The following is a 21,898-nucleotide window of genomic DNA, read 5'->3' as shown; positions in this document are numbered from 1 at the left end:
TCGATCGTGCCAACCAAACCTGATTCCTCTTGAGAAGGTGACAGATTATTTAGACAGAGGAAATGCAGTAGATTTAATTTACCTCATTTCCTCAGAAGGCATCGTGACCGGTTCCACATGGGGAATTAGTAGTTAAATTGGAAAGATGGGATCAAATATGAAATTGAAAGTGGTAAGGATCTGTGTTAAAGGGGAGACTACTAATTGGGGTCATACCGAAGGGTGATGAACTGTCAGGCTGGAAGTAGGTTGCTAGTGGAGTCCTCAAGGATCAGTTTTGGGACCAATTCTTTATTTAACCTTTTTATTCACTGACCTTGGCACAAAAGCGGGAATGTGCTCATAAAAGTTTTGTGGATGCACAAAGCTGGGAGGTATTTGCTAAACACAGAGAGTACCGGGATATTCATACAGGAAGATCTGTGATGACTTTGTAACTGAGTAATATTAATAAGATGAAATTAATAAGTGAAAGCTGCAAGGTCATGCATTTTAGGGATTAATAATAGAATTTTAGTTTTTAAATTGGGGACACATCAGTTGGAAGCAACAGGGAGGAGAAGGACCTTGAGTATCGGTGATCACAGGATGACTATGAGCCTGTGGTAACGTCTGTCTCAAATCTGGACTTAGAGTTCAACTCTGAGTGTTTACCCTGAACTCCCAAGCTTATACCCAGCTTGGATTTTACTTCGCTGCACCAGATAAGAGTTTAGGCTCTTTATCAGCCTGGGTTCCCAAATTCCTTGGGGGACCCCCCTCTCTGGCCTCCCAACTTTCCTGGGAGGACCCCCAGACCGACCCCTTGGGTCTCCCTATCTCATCCTCCCAGCTTCCCCCCCTTCTGGGTGAGCCTGGGCGATGTTATACTTAACTCCTTGAATGCAAAACCAAGAGAGCCATTTACCTCCCCCGAGGCTAGGCATTCAAAGCTAGTCCCAGCTAACACACCCAGGAGATCACCCCTCCCTGGTCTCATAGCAGTAACTAGAGAAAATCCTCAAACACAAGAGAACAGAGTTGATTCTTTCTCTCTTTCCCGGAGCCTGTTTCTGCCCTGGGAACAATAGGAAAGTCAAACAGAATGTTATGCTTCCTCCCCCTCTCTGTCTTTCCGTAGGGAGACAGATACCTGGTACAGAAATTTCTATCCCTTTGCCTCACTAGGAAAAGAAACTCCCAAGTTTTTAAAGAACTTATATAAAAAAAGAGAGAAATACAGACACATAATACTGCATTAAACTCAATACAGGCTCTTGCTTATAAGAAATATTGAATAAACAGTCTGATTTAAAAGATAGCCCAATTAAACCAGTCCAGCACGTACAACACACATGTTAATACAACACAAAGCATATAAAGCCTATTTGCCTTGGTTGCCTTTGTACTCACACTTTGTAGGAGAATATTAGAAAGAAATAGGTAGTTAGCAGGAAAGCTGTTTCCTCCATAGCCGGGAGAAACAAAAGCCAGAGGACAAAACAAAAAACCTCCAGAGGTTCCACTCTTACTTTTGAAATCCTGTTTCCTGATTGGTCCTCTGGTCAGTGTGTTTGGTTCCCTTTGTAACCCTTTACAGTAAAAGAAATTAACCCTTACTTTCCTATCTACTTATGACAGAGCCGCCAATGTGATATGGCCATTAAAAGCTAATGCGTTTTAGATACATCAGGCGAGGTATTTCTGCAAAGATAAGGAGGTTTAGTACCATTATATAAGGATTGGTGAGACCTCATTTGGAATTCTGTGTGCAGTTCTGTCTCTCATGTTTGAGAAGGATGAATTCAAACTGGAACAGGTTCAGAGACAGGCTACTAGGATGATCCGAGGAATGGAAAACCTGTCTTATGAAAGGAGACTCAAGAGCTTAGCTTGTTTAGCCTAACCAAAGAAGGTTATAGGGGATATGATTGCTCTTTATAAATATTCAGAGGATTAATATTAGAGAGGGAGAGAATTATTAAGCTTAGACCAATATGGACACAAGAACAAATGGGTATAAAACTGGACACTAGGAGTTTAGACTTGAAATTAGACGAAGTTTCTAACCATGACAGGAGTGAAGTTCTGGAACAGCCTTCCAAGGGATGAGTGGGGGCAAAGACATACTTGGCTTAAGACTAAGCTTGATAAGTTTATGGAGGGATGTATGATGGATAGTTTAATTTTGCAATTGATCTTTGATATCAGCAGCTAAGTATGCCCAATGGTCTGTGATGGGATGGGATCTGAGTTATGCAGAGAATTCTTTCCCGAGTGGCTGACTGGTGAGGTCTTGCCCACATGCTCAGGGTTTAGCTGATCGCCATATTTGGGGTTGGAGGGAATTTTTCCTCCGGGGCAGATGGCAGAGGCCGCTGAGGTTTTTTTGGCCTTCGCCTCTTGCAGGTGGGAGCGCGGGTCACTTGCTGGTGGATTCTCTGCAGCTTGAGGTCTTCAAACCACAGGAAGATCTGGATGACTTTGTAAACTGGAGTACACCACACCACAGTTTGAAGACTTCAATAACTCAGACATAGGTTAGGAGTTTGTTATAGAAGTGGATGGGGAGGATTCTGTGGCCTGCTTTGTGCAGGAGGCCAGACTAGATGATCATATTGGTCCCTTCTGACCTTAAAGTCTATGAGTCTATGAGATGGTACTGTTTGTGGAATAGGTTGGAAGCAGCAGAAGAAGATGTTCCAACCATTGTAAGTGCATGTTTTGTTTTTGGACAGTATTTGAGAGAGCCAGAGGAAAGCCTTAATGATGGATGGGGAGACTGAGGTGTGGAGACTTGCTCTGAGGTCTGAGCAGAGAGCAGGGGTTCCACAGAGAATATGAACACCCACAGGAATGCTGTCAGGGATGCCTACTGTTTGTATTTTGAATCACATGCCTGAACATGTTAGCTTGGGGGGATGGGGTGGGTAGTGAGATGCAGACATGAACACTAGGAAACATTGTCTGTGTGTGTAGCGCCCCTGTCCACCTGATTATCTCCTTTAATGGCAATCCGCTTACAGGTTCTGATGGACAGGTCTGGGTTCTTTTAGATCCCACCACCCACTCAGCAGGGTGAACCTTTTTTCTTTTTTGTTATGAAATTATTTGGCGGTGCCTCCACCCCACTCGCTCCTTCCTGGCAGGGTCACCAGGGCAGCTTGGGCGGAAAATTCTAACTACAGAGAAATCCCCACTTACTTGCCAGATAGTTGGAGACTTCCAAGAAATAACACAACACACAAAAATATATTCAACACAACAACTATATTAAACAGGCAACAAATACAACATAACAGGGTGAAACACTATTTTTAAGGTCACTGGTGCCCACACTTAAAATACCTGTGACTTGATGTTACAAGTGTAAAATTAGTGTCCTGTTAGTATGCGTACTTTGCTGGGGCCCTTGATCTATAAAATTCTCTGCAGTGGTTTAGCAGTGTGACTGACTGGATTCAGTACAGCCCAAAGGACCCACAAGTGGGAGGAGGTGGTGAATCCCTCCACAGGTGTAATAAGCAGTAGGTTATAAAATCCTCAAACCCTTTCTCCCTGGCTTGAGGACCCAGTTCAGGGAGTAGGGGGTCCCCAAAACAAATTCCCTGACTGACTAAAGACTGTGCACTCAAGATCTCCATGAATGATGTTCAGGTTTGAAGATGACGCTGGACTGCTCAGTCACTGCAGGGAGGCTGTTGTCTGCTGTCAGGGATCCTCCTCAAGCAGGAATCAGGCTGCGTTGGTCCCAGGATCTTCCCTCATCACAAAGGGGCGCAGGGCTCAAGTTGTAGGTTATACAACTACCCTAATATCCAAACTGTAGCCTCCTAGCCCAACCTCTAGTCACACACTCAGCAGACAGCTTCCCTGGATTAGCAGAGCTGACCATGTGGTGACTAGTCTCACCAGGGGAGCTGGAGGTGAACCCAGCCTGGCTGGGGAAATTTCTCAGCAAACGCTACCAACTGGGAAGCATCTGTGGGGAAGAAAACCCAGCTGAGGATCTGGCGTTTGGTCCTTAGAGGCCATTTGCAGGGGAACCGCTTGCAGACCTGGGACTCACCAGCTCCCCACACAATCAGTCCTGCCAGGCCGTCCTTAGGATTATTGGGGCCCTACGCAGTATTATTAAACTGGTACCCCTATGCCGGATGGCAGCCCAAGCTCACCGCCTTGTGGGGGAGGGGAAGAGGGATGAGACAGCAAAGGATAATGAGGATGCCCGGCCTGCCTCATGGTGGCAGAGAGTCACAGGTCCCGCAGAGACTCCCATACCCTCCCTCTGCAGAATGGACACGAAGAAAGTACCTAATTAAAAGCACTAAAATTTGGAATAAAAATGTCAGTCACAGGTTTTTTTGATATGCCCTGAAGTTTGTCAGAGATTTATTGCAAAAACCTCAGTAAGAGTGGGTCAGCTGTCTTGCTGATACAACATTACATTATAATGGAATACATGATGCAGCTCTTCTGTTTTACATTGTCTTAATCAGTATTTCTAGTGAATTTATATTTTAAATATGCCAAACCTTAAGCCAGCATTCCAGATTTCTATATTAACTCACTGAAACAAGGACATTATTTTAAATTAATCAGAGAGGTTAGGTGTTCATAACAATGTCATTGCTTTTAGAAACAGGAACAGTAATTTACTTTGTGTGATCTCCATAACAAGAGACATAGTTATGAAATTTCACCAACTTTAAAAAAGTATGTTCCAAAGATTTAGGTATAACAAGGATTTTTATGTCTTTACTAAGGGTACTGTTTGCTGGAGGGTTCTTTTAAAACTTAGTCATCGTAGTCAGAAGTAAAGAAAGGGAAACTCTTTGCAGCTATCTGGAAGGGAAGGACTGTTGTCCTTTAAGGCTCTCTTCAGTGGCGAGTGGGGGAGAGGTGGTGAAGGATGACAGAAAGGACAGGAAGACTGAAGCACTTTTTTTTTTAACTATAGTAATTAAAATATGTATTTTAGATAAGGAGGTCTTTTGAAGGATTTATTTAAAAACTGTATGTCTGAAGATCACGCATTAGTTTCAAAGATGATTGTGCATTAAAACTCTATGCAAGCATTTTTGAGAATGAGTGATTTATAATCTTTCACCAGCTCACTAATGAAAGATTTTAAAGCAAATTTAGACTAAGGTGCTGTAGTGACTGACATGTTCTGGTAAAGATTACATTAATGCACAACTGTTTTTGTCAGTAAAGTCAGAAACTGACAGTATAAAAATTTATTGGGCTAAGTTTTCGGGGCAGCTTGATGAAATGGGTTTAGCCCACAAAAGCTTATGCCCAAATAATTTTGTTAGTCTCTGAGGTGCCACAAGGACTCGTCCTTGTTTTGTTGATACAGACTAAGAGGACTACCACTCTAAACTGTCATTAATACCGTGGGTTGGCAAATGCCTGTTAAATGGCTTTATTACCCCTTGAATGTCTCTTAAACAGTTTCAATGTTGTCAATAGGTCTGGCAGGCTGGGGTTTTTTCACTTTTAACTACTATAGTTCCCTCCAAGGAAGACTCACCAGGCTAGAGCAGCCATTTGTGGGAGCCTGCAGGAAGGGTCAGAACAGGGATAGGAAAAGAAGAGGGTGAACACTAAGACCCAGTGGTGCCCCAAATTTTCAGGTGCCCTACGCAGCTGCCTATGTTGCCTATGCCTAAGGACGGCCCTGAGTCCTCCCCTGTCCCTCACTGACTCCCCCCTCTTCAAAATGGCTTCTCCCCTCTGCTCAACTCCCTGGGTGGGGCATCTCTCTCTATTGGTTGCTGGGCAGACTCTGAGTTTGCCTTGGCTCCTCCTCCCTGAGCAGCCAGCAGACAGAGCTCCAGGAATCTCTGTAATCTCCTTGGGGGTTACATGTGTTTTGAAGTTTAATGTTCTTATATGCCTTTATAAAACATTGTGAATTATTTCAACTTTATTTCAAGGATTCTTTATTTTAAATGCAGTGATGACTTGGCCTGTGTTGTAAATGGTTTTATTATGAAACAATAAAAATTATACATTTTAATGAAACCAATAGAAAAATATCATATTTGGTTAGTTAAATGTTTCTAAATACAATATCGACCAACTGTACAAAGTGTTTAATTACTGCAACAGTGTAAACAGAATTGAAAGTGCAACAGTAAGGACATTTCAAATACCACAGTTTGGTGAGGGAGATAAGTGACTGTAAGCCTTGCCTCTGGCTCTTGTTGGCTTGCATTCTGGGGCTGAGTGCCTCTGCTCAAAATTCTCAGGGTTGTTGCAAGGCTTAAAAGAGCTGGACTTCCAGGTGCAAGTGTTCTTTGTGCCCAGAAGTTGGATCTGTGGTGAATGATCACAGTTGCTAGGAGTTGCTGCTGGTCCCAATAGAAAGCAGTGCCAAGTGCTGAAGGACATGGCTGGGTCCCAAATTATGGGAATGCAGGGCCTGTTGCCTATCAGGAACATGTTTTGCAGGAGGACTTTCTGTCTTGGGATAGTGTCCGTGAGTTGCCTCTGCATCTGTCTTTTCCATGCTCTCTTTAAGCATGGTGATTCTATCCTTTGCTTGTGCCATGATCTCCTGAAATAAGTGCATTTCTCTGTCCTTCTGATTCTTCATGTAAAGCCTCCACCTCTCAGCCAGCCTGGCGTTCCTCTATGACTCTGTAATGTATTCTGCAAACATGTTGTCCCTAGTCGTCATCTTTCTCTCCCTCAGATTGGCCAGCCTGTCAGTAGTATATAGAGACTTTGTGTTTGATTGTCTGGCTGTTGCAGGTGCCATGGCTGTGGGAGTTGCGGGGTGAGGGAGAGACCTTAGCTTGCTTTGTTTGGGATATGAACAATAAGCATCATGATTTAAGCATGTCTGTCATCTAAAACACTTCCCATTCTTGGAAGAAATTCAGAGATCTAAGTGGTCAGCGTGTATTTGGATTTCAGTGTACTGTGTCTGCTTCCATGCTGTTAGGGGTAAGGGTGGCTCCAGGTTTGTTTGCAGTTCTGTTTGTGTGCTGGAAGTGCTGTTATGATGTCATAGGTGTCAAGAGAGGGGATATGGGGTTCTTGGGAGGTGAGCTGGATTGTAATTCTCTCCACATCTAGGCTGTCCTCATTCTCAATGATATTATGTTAAGGTGGATGACGAGGAGGTAGAAAGTGGTTTTATTCTGAAAGGCAAAGAGCAGACCAGCAAGATACGCTGTGAAGTTATTTACCAGGATGGTTTCCCCCCAACCCCACAGAAGCACTGTAGGAGTGGAAGAAGCTTGCAAGCTATACTAGGGAGCATGAGCATGTGGCTATTCTTAATGTGCAAAACAAATTCGAGCTATTTCTCCATGTGTGCAGAGGAGATTTAGCAAAACTTAAGACTGAGAATGTGAAGAGAAGAATAGATGAGGTCCTATAATAACTGTCAGCTACAGTGTGTGTTACAGGGCATTGAACTTCAGTGGGGAGCACATTGTTTGTGCCTTGTCCAGGCATGCAGCATGCACTTATGCCTCAGGTAAACAAAGAAAACTAAATAGATTTCTTTTCCTGTGAGCACTGTCTCAGTAAACTGTTGAATTTTGCGCAGATGCTTTCATTATTCAAATCTGTTGAGGAAGAGGTGTGGGGGGCAGACTGTGACTACGCCATGCTGGCGGGTGCCGTTTTGAAGCTAGCAAAAGGGGGTGGGGGAAGGGAGAGGCTCTTAGCTCATAACTGCCAATAATAATAATGAATTGTAAAGATAATTACTTACATGCTGAAGTTCCTTCTGGAGGATGTGACGTTATCTCCGGCCTGGGTTTCTGGCTGGAACTCAGGATCATCCAATATAGGACAGGAACTGTTGCAGTGCAGGACTGGGACTCTGTTTTTTTCCAGATGGTCATGAGTCTCAAAAGATCCTGGCTACCAGGAGGCAGCTCCTCTCCAGCATCATCCTGCTCATCCTCTGATGGGTCTAGCTGGTCATCCTTAGTATTGAAGGGAGAATGAGGGATAAAAGGAGACATTTAATATGCTTTCTCCTGAGCTGCTTGCTCTTTATCTGGCACTGATTGGTGTCCCAGTCTTGACACCTCACAGACATGTGCTTTGCAGTGTCCTCGAGAAGATCCTTAGTCTTGAGTTTCATTAACTGATGCTTCTTCCCCGATGTCAGTGAGATCCAAGGACTTGACAGAGGTCCAAGCAGCTGTGCAAAGCATGTTATGGGGCTTCTGAACTGCTATTGCAGTTGTATCACCAAAATAAAGATATACTGGGATCCAGGAGCAAATGGGCAAAATCTGTCTGTACACAACCTTTTAAAGGGTGGGAAGAGTGATCCTGGAAACTTGACACCAGGACAGGGAGGAGAGACAAATAAATGGACAGATCAGTTGTGGTTGACCTGCAAATCAGTGTGGGATAGCCAGTGGAAGCATGCAAAAAGTGGTGTGCAGCAATTCATGCACATAAAAGACTGAACTAATTCAGTTCTAAGCAAACCCCTAGTTCACTTTGCCAGAGGACTCCAGAGTTCCTGATCAATGAAGAGTAAGTGTAGAGTGATGGGTTGTCATGTGTATGCAAGCATTTTCAAATTGGACTAATTTGATTGGATCTAGTTTAAAAATCCCTGTATAGAGAAGCCTGTAGAAACTTAATATTTGTACAGTGGTTTACATGATTAAAGCGTAAAATTATTTTTAGTCAGAAGGCCTATCCTTCTAAAAAGGAGAAGATTAATAGTAATTTTCTCCTCCTCTCTCCTTTCAGCCCTTCCAGAACCCACAAATCCTCTTGGGTTGCTTTTAGGCCTGTTTCTCCCCAATCCCATCTTTTTACAAAAGCAACTTTAACACAAGTGGCACTGTCCTTTGGTCTGATAACTGTGTAGTAGAGACATATCCTGACTCAGTAAGTCGAGTGTTTTTCCTAACCCTCGTTCTGTCCTGCTCAAAGCTCACTTAACTTTAGGGTGCTTTCAGACCAGGCTAGTTGGCCTAGCTGGTGGCATAAGATAGAGCTCAGTGCTGCTTTCAGTCTGATTGGTAACTTGTCCCCTGTGTTGTGAGGACACAGGCTACATCACTTGGGTGCTGATAGTCCTCCAAAACCTTTCCACAATTCCCCCATCCCCTTGCTGTGTGCCAGGAAGGACATACAAGTTTTCCCACAACTCACTGGGAAGTAAGCATAGAGTGGCTGAGTTTTCTATAGTGTAAGGAATGAGAGAAGCCCTCAAGAATCCTAGCAACCCACATCATTGAATGCAGCACCAGTGAGGATGCTAACTTGGGAATGATTTGCAGTGTGTCTTCTCATACTTGAGCTAAGCTGACCTGGGTGCTGGTCATCCAAGTTGACTCTGCAGTGAACACATACCTTTAGCTTTTTGATGTGTGTTCAGGCAGTGAGTGTGAGTGCCAGTGGCATATCCTTGAGTGGATCCTATATTCTTCATGTTTTGAAATTTGAATTTTTTAAATAAAAATTAAGTTTAACTTGGAATTTAAGCCTTTTATATAGTTTAACTGTTCATCTTGCTTTGATTCAGAATATTAAAACAGAATTGATATCGGAATGTAATTGGCTTTAGATTGCTGTGTAATCTTTTCATCAAACTGTTTATGCACTATGCCCTCAAGCAGGGGTTCTCAAACTGGGGGTCGGGACTCCTCAGGGGGTGGTTAGGTTATTCCATGGGGGGTCGGAGGCTGTCAACCTTCACCCCAAACCCCACTTTGCCTCCAGCATTTGGAATGGTGTTAAATACATAAAAAAGTGTTTTTAATGTATAAAGGGCGTTGCAGTCAGAGGCTTGCTATGTGAAAGGTGTCACCAGTAAAAAAACAAAAAAAAACCAAACCAAACCAAAAAAAAAAACAACAACTTTGAGACCCATTGCTCTAGAGGCACTCTTACTTGCTCTTTTGGGGAAGTAAAAATCAACTTAAAGAACACTTAAGTTGAAAAGTTAAGAGGTGCCTGATTTAAGATTGTCTGTGCAACATTGATTTGGCACCATTGTGAATAATATGTATTACGATGCAGTCTTTAGTTGCGTGATCATATGCTACTATGATACGCTAGATTTGCACTCGGGGTAAAAGTGAAGCACAATGCTTGATTAAAACTAACATCAGTCCTGTGTATGTAGTGTGTGGTTTAAAAAACAGAACAAAACAAAAACCTTGTTAAGCGGTTCTTAATGGTAACTTCAGTGAAGAATAAGACCAGTGTAAGAATGCAGGGAGCTTTAAAAAAAAAAAAATCTTCTTTTCTTAAAGGGAGGCTGTTAATTTGAAAAATTAAAGAAGACTGACTGTAAAATACCCAGTTTTCTAATCATATAGCCTCTCAGTAAATGAGCCTCCCAGTAAAGTCCAGAAACTTTAATTCCTTTTAAAAAAATAAGAAAACTACTTCTGCACTCTTGTTGGTGTATTTTAAGGGTCTTTCAGCAGGGGAATATGAGCTGTTTTCAGTCTCCCTTCCTTTCTGTGCTATTTCCTCTTTGCTCAGCTCGTATTCTCTGTGTGGAGCTGTTCCCACCCTCCTTGCCCCAAGGAGAGGGCAAGAGATGACTGATCTCCAGGCCTGCTGCTTCTCCTTGCTATTTTCTGTAGATGGGAGATGGTATATGGGGATCTCCACTGCTTTCCATTCAAGATCTGGTGAGGAATTTCATCCAGCACAGCTTCTCTTTTGTTGGTCCCTCTCCTGCCCCCAGGTGTGGAGGTCAGAGAATGTAGACTAATTCCTACCCTCCTTGGCTGTTCCAGTACTTCCTTGAGTCTCATTAAGATAAGATACCTCTCTCTCTGGTCCTGTTGAGGGTCATGCTGCCAGCAGGTGCTTCCTTGACCCTTGTAGGACCTGGGGGAGAATATATAGCTGCAGTTCTCAGAACTGTGCATAAATGGTGTAATCACTCCAGCATGTGATTAAAACTTTGTATACAGTCACTTTGACTTCCTGCCATGCTTATATTAGTAATGAAAGAAATAGCGATTATTGCTAACGTATTTCAGTTTTAGTAATCTTAGGGGTTAAATATGTGTGTGTGTGTGTATGTATATGTATAATTACTGCTCTAAAACTGAACAGACAGTTCTTTCTAGTAATTGGTGAAGAATTAACTAACCTGATGAACTAGTTCTGTACTGAGGGGGGAAATATACATAATTTCACATTTGTTAGCCAATGTGTTAAATACACCATTTTTTTCCTAGTGAAGATAAGGTCATGGACTTCAGGGGGACAACAGGACTGGGGAAGCATTATGAGACGTCAAGTATCAGAGGGGTAACCGTGTTAGTCTGGATCTGTAAAAGCAGCAAAGAATCCTGTGGCACTTATAGACTAACAGACGTTTTTGTGGGAAAGCTCATGCTCCAAAATGTCTGTTAGTCTATAAGGTGCCACAGGATTCTTTGCTGCTATTATGAGACATGTCCTTGACTTTTCAGAGGTCTTTTAATATAATAGTGCCCTACCAAGCCTGGCTTATATACACTTAAGTTTCACCAGTTTAATTAAAATCTCTTGTTAAAATTTAGTTAAATAAGTGAGGACACACTTATGTTGATTTAGCTTAATTTGGTGATTTAAACTGAAGTGTGATTAAACTGATTTAAGCATGTTCGCACATTGGGTTTGCACTGGTTTACCTAAAATCTGTTTCAAAATCAGTTTAAACGTATGCAAGTTTCTTGCATAGACAAGACCTTAGATCAGGGGTAGCCAATTATTTTTTTGTCAAGGTCCAAATTTCTCGGTCAAGGTATAGTCAAGGTCCAGACTTCAGAGAGACATTTTTCACACTGCAATAACAGAAATGATTATAAGTAAATAAAAAAGATTTCATGGTCTGTTCAAAATCATGTGGCAGTCTGGATTTGGCCCGCTGTCCGCTTTCTGAGTACCTCTGCCTTAAGGCATGTCTATGCTTATAGCGCACGTGGTGAAGACACTCTATGCCAACAGGAGAGGGGTCTCCTGTCAGCATAAAAAACCCACCTATGTGAGTGGCATAAACTATATCAGTGGGAGAAGCTGTCCTGCTGACATAGCACTGTGCACATTAGTGCTATGTTGGCGTAACTTGTCATTCAGGGAGTGGAATATTCATGCCCCTGAGTGACATAAATTTTGTCCACATAGTCGGTAGTGTAGTCATAGCCTTAAACTGCAAACTCATTGGGGGTCTACTGTTAGCATTGTACACTATACAATTAAGCACACCCAAATGTGGTTAAGAATCATTTGTGATGGTTTAAAAACTGCATGTAAGAGAAATGACTTCTTTCTTTCTCACCACTATCTCTACAATGCATGTACAGCAGAATTGGAAGATTACACAAGTGTGTTTGCCGCTCTTGCATCTTCCTTAGGAGGAGAGGTAGAGTGAAATATATTGACAGCATCTGCTGTTTGGGCTTCACTGAACAGCCAAAGCTGGTCATAATCTCCCATAGAAGAATGATCAAAGAACCTTTCTCTTATCTTCCCTGCCTCTGATAGTTTCTGAGGGCTTGGCTACACTTGCAAGTTGCAGCGCTGGTGAGGGGGTTACAGCGCTGCAACTTACCAGGTGTCCACACTTACAGAGCTCAGCCAGCGCTGCAACTCCGTTCCTGCAGCTCTGGCGTGGTCACCTGGTCCGCTACGGGTGTAGCGACCAAGCGCTGCGATGCAGGCGCTCTGCTCATCGGTGCTTGGACACTCACCTAGCGCCTGGTTTATTGCCTCCGAGAGCTAATTATTAGGAGGTTACCCACAATTCCTGTTATACCACAACCGAAGGTACTTCCTGGGGAGTCTATTTATTAAAAACAACACATAGTCTCTTTGCTGCTCGAGCGTGAGCGAGCCGAGGCTATTTGAATGTTCCACAGGCTGGTTCTTGAGGGAGACAAACAGCACCGGCGGCGGGGTGGACGGGGGGGGAGGGGAGGTGTCCGTGCGGAGAAGCTGCTTTATCTGGTCTGAGCCTTTTTACATTTAGGTGGATTGGAGTGGGTGGGGAAATGGCAGACATTGCGAATGGCAGGGAGGCTGTCGCACAGTAGTGTCTCTCTAAAAATCACTCTGTCTCCCATGCTCCCTGTCACCATCCACCTCACACCGCCCTTCTTTTGGACTCTGCAAGGCAGGAGCTGTCCACAGTGTCTGCTCCAAAATCCACTCTCTCTGTCTCCCGCAAGCTCCCTGTCACACTCCACACCCCACCCCCCCTTTTGCAAAGCACGTTGCAGCCACTTGAACGCTGGGATAGCTGCCCACCAATGCACCATCCTTCTAAACCCAGCCGGTGAGTTTTGGTTTTATCCACACTGCAGCGCTGGTCGCTGTCAGTGTGGACACACTGCAGCGCTGGCCCTACACAGCTGTACGACCACAGCTGTAACTACCAGCGCTGCAAAAATGTAAGTGTAGCCATGCCCTGAGATACTGTCTTGAGCAAATAGATTAGATTGTGATATGCTCAGATACTACAGTAATGGGAACCATTATACAAAGTACCCAAAATAGACAGTGAAACATTTAGTACTCTTCTGTGTCATTTTTGGGTAAGGGGAAACTAGTATCTGTTTAAAAATAAAGTGTAGGAACCTACTTGTACTTCATGGTATGTTTAAACAATCAAAAATCAGATGTAATTCCATACTTGTGTTAATGGATTTGACTGCCATTCTCAATACTACTGCTAGTTCCCCCCAAAAATAAACCAACCTCCATTCCTTTCTTTGCCACCTTGAAAGTGGAGGGAAGGTTCCCTACTCTGACAGATAATGAATGCCTTGATCTCACTCATAGCTGCCAAAGTAGCTTTCAGCATAGGGCAGTCTGGAAATGTATAGCAATGTTTAAAATGGTACCTGCAGGGACACCAACATTAAATCTAGATAATTTAAAGAGCTAAGTGGTTTCAGGTATTACACCTGCCTTCAAGCTCCCTGCTTATCTGTAATTTGTTTTATTTAACTAAGAAAATACAAAAACCAACCCCCCTCTCTCTCCTATTGCTACAATCCACGTGTGGGTATATAAGACACATACCTAATTCCCTATGCCATATTTTTGGGTTTTTTACTTCCTCTGTCTGAAGTTTGGGTCCATTGTGGTATAGGAAGCATGACAATAGCTGGTTTTCGAGCTTGTATTTTGTATGGTTGCATGCTCTTCCTGATTCTTAGAGCCTGTCTTTGGCTTCCAGCTTCCACATTCTGGAAGGATATGAGGCACTGCTAAGCAGCCTTAGCACCCCTTTAGCAAAGCTTTTTATTAGTGAATTTCCCTTGTTTTTAATAAGGCTGTCAATTAATCACTGTTAACTCACTCAATTAACTCAAATTAATTGCAATTAATCGCAATTAACATCAGACTACTAATTGAATTGCAATGCAATAAAAGTGCACAGTGCTCACTTATTATTTTCTACAAATATAATGCCTGTAAAAATGATAAACAAAAGACACAGTATTTTTCCAATTCACCTATGTACAAGTTACTGGAAGTGCAATTCTTTTATTGTGAAAGTGATAACTAACACAAGTGCGGGCTTTTTGTTACAGAAACTGCACTTAAAAACAAATAGTTCTGTAAAACGTTTGGAGTCCTGCAAGTTCTCCACTCAATCCTAACTTGCTTATTTCTGTCAGTTGCTAAGACAAACAAGTTTGTTTACATTGACAGGAGATACTGCTGCCTGCTTCTTATTTACAATGTCACCTGAAAGTTAGAATAGGCGTTTGCATGGCACTTTTGTAGCCGGTGTTGCAAGGTATTTACATGCCAGATATGCTAAACATTCATATGGCCGTTGGCCATTCCAGAGGACATGCTTCCATGCTGATGATTCTCGTTTTAAGAAAAAAAGTCAATTAAATTTATAACTGTACTCCTTGGGATGGGGGGAATTTGTATGTCTCTTGCTCTGTTTTACCTGCATTCTGCATGTATTTCACCTTATAGCAGTCTTGGATGATGACCAAGCACACATTCATTTTAAGAATACTTTCACAGCAGATTTGACAAAATGCAGAGAAGGTACCGTTGTGAGATTTCTAAAAATAGCTACAGCACTCAACCCAAGGTTTAAGAATCTGAAGTGCCTTCCAAAATCTGAGAGGGATAAGATGTGGAGCATGCTTTTAGAAGTCTTAAAAGAGGAACACTCTGATGCACAAACTACAGAACCTGAACCACCAAAAAAGAAAATCAACCTTCTGCTGGTGGCTTCTGGCTCAGATGATGAAAATGAACATGCATCAGTCCGTACCTCTTTGAATGGTTATCAAGCAGAACCCATCATCAGCATTTCTCTGGAATGGTGATCGGAGCATGACATATGAATCTTGAGCGCATCTGGCACCTTGCAATACTAGCTACAACAGTTCCATGCAAACGCCTGTTCTCACTTTCAAGTGATATTGTAAAGAAGCCATGGGCAGCATTATCTCCTGCAAATTGTAACCAACCTTGTTTGTCTGAGTGATTGGCTGACCAAGAAGTAGGGCTGGTTGGACTTGTAGGCTCTAAAGTTTCACACTGTTTTATTTTGAATGCATTTTTTTTGTATATAATTCTACATTTGTAAGTTCAACTTTCATGATAGCGATTGCGCTAGAGTACTTGTATGAGGTGAATTGAAAAATACACTTTTTTGTTTTTTACAGTGCAAATTTGTAATAAAAAATAGTGAGCACTGTACACTTTGTGTTCTTTGTAATTGAAATCAGTATATTTGAAAATGTAGTAAACATCCAAAAATATTTAAAATGAATGGTATTCTGTTTAACAGTGTAATTGCTATTAATTTGTTTAATCATGTGACAGCCCTGTGTTTTAAGAAACTCCTGACCAGAGGGGTGGTTGTCATTAAGGGTGAGTGTTGGGGAATCCCAGAGCCCATTTCCTTGTTTGAGGGGAAAATGAGTGGGAAAAGAGTTCAGAGTTCCTCTTACCCACACAGAAGCAGGGGAAAATGGTATTTCTAAAGGGGGGAAAAGATAATAGGAGTTTTGCAGTGGTAGCTTCACACCTCAGTAGCCTGGCAGAGGTGTGACCTAAGTCATTCATCAACTTGTCGTTCTCTCCTCCCTGCTAATCTCAGCACTATGTGCTTGTCATACCCCAAACCACCTAGTTCTCACCTTGATATGGATAGTGCTATGTACCAAGCCAGCATTTTTTAAAATGTCACTTTTGGACAACTGCATCTTTGGAACTTCTTGGCTCAAGGGCCCCAAATTTGTACTGCAATGTCTACACCCAACCCTTGGTGTGGCATACCAGTTTTTGGAGTTTGAGACTTTTTAGAGCACTTAGAGGTTATATGTGGCACAGTAATGTTGCTCCAGGCCTTTCCCACTGTATCTAAGGGGAGTCTCTGGTATGTGGCTAATTTTAGCTTGAATCAGTCATGTGCACCATTATGTAGACCCAAGAAGAAAGCCTGATAACGTCAATTATTAAATTCTCAAGGTGGATTGTGGAGCCAGGCTCTAAATAAGCTCAGAGTAGTCCCACGATAGAAGTTTTTGGGGGATAAGATTTTTGCCCGTATGTGCCCCTACCATGTCCATCTCCCTCTCCCTCGCCCCCCCCCCCCAAAAAAAAGTTGGAGAAAAGTGCTTAAGAAACAGCGAATTTTAAATGAGATTATCTGGGAAGAGTTATGTTGGGAGCCCCTTAGCAATGATCCCAACTTGTACCACTAACTCTACTCTGGTCTGTTTACCAATTTTCAGGCCAGCTTCATATACGTGTAGATTTTAAGAACTGTGAAAACTAGTTGTTTATAAAAGTCCGTCAGCTGTATGTGATGCTGCAGGACCATTCCATAATTTACATGACACGAGGGAGGAACTCTGGCAGCACCATGAGCCTCAGGCAGATAGGTGGCTGGATGCTCAATGGCAATTTTCAGATCTTTTGGTTAGCACCGCTGATAATCAGATTTTAAAGAGGCAGAGTGGGCGAGGTATGCTCCAATGAAAGATAACTTCTGTTGGTGAAAGAGATGAGCTGTGAGCTAACAGCTGTCTGCACCCAAAACTTACATAGCTATTCTTTTTTGGATGTGAAAAATCACCCTCCGAGACATAGGCCTGTCTACGCTACACTCTCAGAGGGGTCAGCAGCCTATTGGCAGCTGCCAATTTTAATGGCACGCTGGAGCCTGCGGGATCCAGCATGCCACTAAAAATCCTGTACAGCCCGGCACGTTCCTCTGCCTTCCACTTCCCCGCGGGGGGCAGGGAGCAGAAGCATAGCTGTGCGCACGGGTGGGCAAATGGCCCCACTCCTCGGCATGGCAAGCCACAGGTCCGCGCTCCCGGGCCGGAACGTGGGCTGAGCGCAGCAATGCCGGCCCTCCCCCACTTTCTGCCCTCCCTGAGCCTGCCCCAGGCGCAGCACTCTGGGGATCGGGCTGCGCGCTCGCGGGCAGCGTTTGGCCCTGCGGGGAGGCAGACACGCTCCCTGCTCACCAGAGGGCCTGTGTGGAGCCTCACTGTAAGGGGCCCAGGGCTGCGCGGGGTGGATAAGGGGTTGGGGCAAGGAGCAGCGGGTGGTTGGATGGGGGGGGTGGAATCGCCGGGGAGGGGGGGAGTTGGATGGGGCATGGGAGTCTGGGGTTGTGAGGGGCAGGGGTTAATAGGGGTCAGGGCAATCAGGGACTGAGAGAAGGAGGGGTCCTGGAGGGGAACGTTAGGGTGGGAGGTCTTTTGAAGAGTGGTCAGGGGATAAGGAGCTGGGGGATTGTACGAGTTGGAGTTCTGGGGTCCTGTGCAGAGGCAGGGGTGTGGAAGAGGTTGGGGCAGGCAGGGGTGAGGGGGGGTTGGATGGTCAGGAGTTCAGGGGTCCTGCGGGGCAGGGAGTGGTTGGATAGGCATGGGAGTCCCCTGGGTCTGGTGGGATAGGGTGTGGATGAGGGCTCGGGGCAGTCAGGGACAAGGACAGAGAGGCTTAGATAGGGGATGGTCCTGAGGGGTAGTTGGGGCAGTCAGGGGACAAGGAGCAGCAAGGTGAGAGTTCTTAGTGGGCAGTCACCCAGCACTCTCACCTGATCCCCGACCCCCCCCACGCACACACCATGCCCTTGCCCTGAGCCTGCCCCTCCCAGGCCCCTGCCCTGAGCCCTGTACCTCCCTTTACATACCCAGCCTCTACTTGACTCCTTCATCTCCCCACCTGCAACTTGTAGCCCTGACTCTGGCACCCCCACCCATACCCAGCGCCCCCTCTGTCCTGACACCTACACCCCCTCACATACCAGCCTAGCCCTGCCCCAGCCTTGGGTACCTGGCCACCAGCCCCGGACAGGCCCACTGCTGGTTTGGGGTTCTGGCTGACGGACCCTTGCCAGCGTGTGGTTCTGGCACAGGCCCGCTCAGCCCCATGCCAGCCTAGGTGAACAAACCCCAGACCAGCGTGGGCTGAGTGGGCCAGCAGGGTTAAGAGTTCAAACAGTTTTTAATTTCATTTTAAATGAAGCTTCTTAAACATTTTGAAAATCCTGTTTATTTTACAATACAACACTAGTTTAGTTATATTATATATAGACTTAGAGAGAGAGACCTTCTAAAAAACGTTAAAATGTATTACCGGCACACGAAACCTTAAATTAGAGTGAATAAATGAAGACTCAGCATACCGCTTCTGAAAGGTTGCCGACCCCTGCTCTACAGTCATAGCCACCGCAGTAATTACTGCAGATGTTCATGTCCACACTGCCTTCTTTCTGCCGGGGGTTTGTGTCCCCACCAGGAGTGCTTAAATGGGCTTAAGTAGGGTAGTGTGGCAGGCTGACACCTCAGGCTGCTGGCTCTGCACCTAGCTCCCAGTAGGGAGTTGGGTGCATGGCTCTAAGCTGGGGCGATGTCAGTAGTGCAGTGTCTACACAGATACCGTGTCATGCTAACTACATCAACCTAAGTGCTATACTCCTTGTGAAGGTGGAGTTATTAGGTCAGCGTAGTGGGGTACTTACATTGGCAGGAGCAGCACTGTAGTGTAGACACTTTAGAGTTAGGTCAACATAAGGCAGCTTATGTCTACCTAACTTTGGCTGTAGCTAACTGCCTGGTGCAGACAGCACTAGTTAGCTACTGCTTCTCAAGCAGATGGATTAAGTACAGTGACAGAACTCCTCCTATCAATGTAGTGATTGTCTACAGTGAAGTGCTACAGTGGCATAACTACAGTGTTGCAGCTGTGCTGTGGTAGCATTTTAAGTGTCGATATAGCCCTAGAGCAGGAGTTCTCAGGACATGTTTTCTGGTGGCCTCAGAGTGCAGCCACCAACTCTTGCTCGTGGCTGCTCTTTCACTTTTTCCTAAAATACTTAATTTGCTTTAGGAAAAACACAAGTACGTACATATACACATCCAAATCATTGTAATTTATTGCTAGCTAGTAACTCTGTTGTATGTTTATTAATATCACTTTTAAGAAGTGTCACTTTTCACCGAAGACTTACTCAGCCCTGTCAAGCCTGGGGCCAAATTAAGCCCTGGATAGGAAGTTGGGGGAAGCAGCGGAGGCCAGGAGCAATGGAGGTTGATGGGTGGGAGGGGGCCTGGAGTGGCAGCAGGGGCCTGGAGCCCAAAACCCACCGCCTGGCACCTGCTATCCTATCCCCTACCCCACAGGGCTGAAGCCCTAAGCCTGAGCCCCCCACTGCCATTGGGAAGATGGAGGAGCAGGTTTACAGTGAATTCTGCAGCTTTATGCCCCAGGTGTCTCCAGAGTGGGGGTGGGCCCAACCCTTACTGGTAGCCCCAGCAATCAACACCAAGGTGGTGTATGCAGGAGTGAGGGAGAGGGGCTACTGTATTGTATGCCAGACACACCCCTTCAAGTCACAGCCCAGGAGGCTGTGGCCACAAGAAAAGGCCCTGGTGGCCACATGTAGTCATAGTGGCCGCATTTGAGAAATGCTGCCCTAGAGAAGTCTTCAGATCTGGGAATGGTACTCGGAGGTGGAACAGCTTGTTTAGCATATGCAGTAAACACACATTCTAAGTAATAACGCACCTTCCACATAACTGTACTCCATATGGAGTATCATTAAACAATTACAGTCCCTACTCAGTGGGGACCATATCCTGAAAGAAATCTTTCTTGAACCCCTTTTCTGACCTTCAAACAATCTCCCAGTCTTGCCAAGCTCATAATTGGAAACAAGCTCTCCACCGACCAGAACACCAGCACAAAGCAGCACCAGAGCCAGCCAGAACCACAGATGAAAAATCTGCAGACATATCTCACATAATGCACCTTTCAGGATCTTTGGGTCCTACACATAAGGGTACTATGTTTCAAGTTCCCAAACAGAGGACATTGCTGGAGGTGTGGGGCGGGTACCTGTGGTGGGGGCACTCACTAGAGATGGGGGAGTAGTATTGCTCCTTGTCAGGGTGGCAGCATGACTGGTGCAAGCGTAGGCCACAGCAAGAGCCACCAGTCAGTGCCCCCCTGCAGGACCTCCTCCCCAGGGATGGCATCTGGGGCCTGGGTGGGTGGGATGTGGCAGCTGTGGCTGCTGGCGAATGGACCAACTGGGACTCTTTCTGAGCTGCAGTGTCTGCTCAGCAGAAATCCAGGACATTTCGTGTTTGGAAAAACCACCTGGACAGAGGATAGAACCTCCAAAAAGAGGCAATGTCCGTGAAAACCTGGACATATTGTAACACTACCTACATGTCTCTCTTGCAACACGTGCTGTACCTCATCCACTGCACTAAATGCCCCAAAAATACAATGTGGATGAAACTGGACAATCTCAACTCTCTTGAATGAACTCTCATAGAAACATGATAAAAGACAAAAACATTCATGTGGTGAACATTTTTGACAAATGATCACTCCATTTCTGACCTATCAGTCCTCATCGTCAGAGGAAACCTGTGCAAAACCTTCAAAAGACAAGCCTGGGAGCTTAAATTCATAATTTTGCTGGACGCGAAATATCATGGTCTTAATAAAGACATTGGATTTATGGCTTATTACAACAATCTATAATGCACCACCTTTTTTTTGTTTTATTCTATGACTGCAGAGGTGTTAATGGGCCATTTCATCTTGAATAGTCTTCTAGAATATGTTCTACTTTGTATTTAGCTGTGACACTTCTTAGTACCTTTCCTAGACCTCAAGAAGAGCTCAGTGTAGCTTGAAAGCTTGTCTCTTTCATCAACAGAAGTTGGTCCAATTAATATTCCTGGGGTAATTCTGCACCAAAAAATTAAAAATTCTGTGCACAATATTTTTTCAAATTCTGCATATTTTATTTGTCAAAATAACACAATATAAGCACACCAGATTCAATTATTTTGGTAATTTTATTTCAAAATATCTGTCAGCAACTCTGTAGCAATACAGATGACAAAAAAATTCCAGGAGCAGTGAGTTAAAGAAACCCCACCAAATACCCCCAAATACTCACACATTCTTTCCCCAGAGCCTAGCTGCAGGGTGCCCCTTCCCGGTGCAGACACCCACATCTCCTTCCCCCTCAGAGCCCCGCCTTGGGGTGCTCACCCAGCCCCCATAGAGCCTAGGCATGGGACCCCCCAGCCCAGACAGCTGCAACCTGTTCCCCACAGAGGCTAGCTTCAGTGGGGCCTCGAGCCCAGGGATCTACAGAGAAACAGCCTGATGCTGGGTCCCAGGCTTGTATGGAGTTTCCTGCACACTACCTCCTTCCTTCAGGGTGTGCTGGGAACTGCAGCTGCCAGGAACTCTCCAGTGCCTCCCCCCCCCCACGCGCAGTCTTCTATTTGCAAGCTGGGGTGCTGGGCTCTGCCAGGTCCAGCGGTACCTGGGGTGACCAGCAGCTGTGCAGCACCAGTTCTATGGGGGAAAAAGGAAATTCTGCACAGAACATTAATTCTGTGCAAATTCTGCATTGCGCAGTGACACACAGTACTGCCAGGAGTAAATA

General features: G+C 44.7%; 1 protein-coding gene and 1 long non-coding RNA gene across 3 annotated transcripts in view; one reads left to right on the top strand and one right to left on the bottom strand.

The window, feature by feature from the left end:
• The window catches only part of LOC142046621 (uncharacterized), a 107,177-nt gene extending 95,878 nt beyond the window's left edge, over positions 1 to 11,299 (bottom strand). The window contains exon 1 of the long non-coding RNA XR_012655639.1: positions 11,256 to 11,299. This is a non-coding gene — a long non-coding RNA (uncharacterized LOC142046621). The remainder of the gene's footprint in view (positions 1 to 11,255) is intronic.
• The window catches only part of RSBN1L (round spermatid basic protein 1 like), a 109,796-nt gene that overhangs the window by 28,341 nt on the left and 59,557 nt on the right, over positions 1 to 21,898 (top strand). The gene's annotated exons all lie outside the window — the stretch shown is intronic.

Source organism: Chelonoidis abingdonii, chromosome 1, assembly GCF_003597395.2.
Source record: "Chelonoidis abingdonii isolate Lonesome George chromosome 1, CheloAbing_2.0, whole genome shotgun sequence".
In the NCBI taxonomy this organism is placed as follows: domain Eukaryota; kingdom Metazoa; phylum Chordata; order Testudines; family Testudinidae; genus Chelonoidis; species Chelonoidis abingdonii.
This window is presented reverse-complemented; position numbering and strand designations above follow the sequence as displayed.